This window comes from Sorex araneus, chromosome 9 (assembly GCF_027595985.1).
Source record: "Sorex araneus isolate mSorAra2 chromosome 9, mSorAra2.pri, whole genome shotgun sequence".
Taxonomy (NCBI): domain Eukaryota; kingdom Metazoa; phylum Chordata; class Mammalia; order Eulipotyphla; family Soricidae; genus Sorex; species Sorex araneus.
Window position 1 is genome coordinate 5691192 of NC_073310.1, and position 1972 is coordinate 5693163.

A 1972-nucleotide genomic window follows, 5' to 3' on the forward strand; every position below is an offset into this window, starting at 1 on the left:
CACAGAGGGCGGAGAAGCTTCTGGTCTGATGGGCCTGGAGCATCTGGGAGCGGGGGAGGCAGTGCCGCGAGGGGTCAGCTTGGCTGGACAGCGGTCAGAACGGCCGTCTAATGCCGCGGTGGACGTGCCCGAGAGCACAGGGAGAGCCGCACTGCTGACCCGACCCCAGGACCCTTCTGTGGGGTGTCCCTAAGGCACTTGTAGGGGTCGAGGCCCTTCCCCACTTCCTTGGGGCTGGAGCGAGAGTACTGCAGGTGAGGCGCTGGCCTTGCCCGCGGCCAGCCCAGGCTGGACCCCCGCCCCCCACCCCCGAGGCCCCCTGAGCAGGAGTCAGTCCTGGGTGCAGAGCCCTGAGCACCGCCGGGTGTGTGAGCCCAGCTCCGAGAGCGCAGAACCAAGACGCTTTCTCAGCAGCCTCAAGGACGGTCCTGACGCGCCCCCCTGATGCCGCCAGGACACAGAAGGCGTCCGGCCCTCCTCAGCCAGGCAGTGGGCACCCTGGGGTGGGGGGTGGGTCTGCAGGACCGTGTCCCCTGCCTGAGACGGCTCCGGAGCAGGAAGGCGGGGCTGCTCGGGGCGCTCCTGGAGGAGAGGTTCAGCTCTGCCAGCAGGGGGCGCTCTTCTCTGCAGCCACCCCCCCAGGCGTCTCTGCACCGCCCGCCACACACGCACATTCATTCCTTCCCTGGGGGTTGGCGTGGAGGACGGTCGGGTTACCAGCGGCAATCGGGCAGAACACCGGGGCGTTGCAGGGAGCCAAGCCGTGAAGGGGCGAGTGGAGGAAAGGGGGCCAAGTGGGACGCCGGGGGCGGCTCCGGACCTCTCCCACCTGCGGGTCTGACCCAGGGCAGACAGTGCTCCGTCCACCACAAAGCCCAGGAGAGAGGCTTGCTGAGGGGCTCCCGGGAGCCCCCAGGAAGGCGGAGCCCCACGGCGCCCCGGGAGAAGGAAATTCCACGGTCACCCATCAAGGGTGGTCGACCATACGGAAATCGCCTGGTCTTTGCGAGGGAGGGGTGCTCCCTAGCGGTGCTCAGGGGAACTGGGGGCCCCCTCAGTGATCTCTCACCAACCAGGCCGGCGGGTCAAGGCTCGGGGCTGAGGGCACAGTGGTGATGGGGACCACCATGCAGTGCCAGGGCCGGAACCCGGGTCTCTGCCTCGGACCCGGGGCTTCGCCTCTGAGCATCTCCCCACACGCCCCCCTGTCCAGTGGTTGTGGCGTCTTGTGAGTCGGGACAGGCTCACGGGGTGGGGGGGCTGCTTCTCCCGGGCAGCTGCCTCCTGCAGGCGGCAAGGGTCCGGCTATCTGGGGGGCACAGTGGGGTGCGCCCTCCCCGCCGTGTTCCGGGAGCACCGACGCCCCATTTCCGAGTCCCTGCTCAGGGCCGAGGGCGCGGGGTCTGGCCAAGGGGGCACCAGCTCCTGCTTCCGAGCCCGGGGACCCGCCCTGGCCGGCCCCTTCCACCTTCTGTCCTCGGGGAACGGGGGTCCCGGCACAGTCCTCCCTGCGTGGGGGATTCGCTCTCTCCCACCCCCGCCTCCGAGGGTCTCCCCGGGTGAGAAGGAAGCCCCCGGCCACTGTGGGGCTCCACTGCAGGGCCGAGCCCCGCGCAGCGAGAACTTAGGCGGGTCTCGGGAGAAGGCGGACAGAGAGCCAGTGTCCCTGGTCTTCTTCCTGACACCGTGTGAAGAATCTGTCACCCTGGTCATCTCTCTCTTCCCTTCTCCATGGACCAGGTACTGTCACCTGACTTACCATCCTGAAAATCCCCCCACCCCGTGTCTGTGTGTGTGTGAATGTGTGTATGTGTATGAGTATGTGTATAAGGGTGTGTCTGCATGTGTGTGTGAGTACGTGTGTGTGTTTCAATGTGTGTGTGTTGAGTGTGTGAGTCCGTGTGTGAGTATATGTATATGTTTCAGTGTGCTTCAGCGTGTATGTGAATGTGAGTGTGTGTGTGTGAGTATA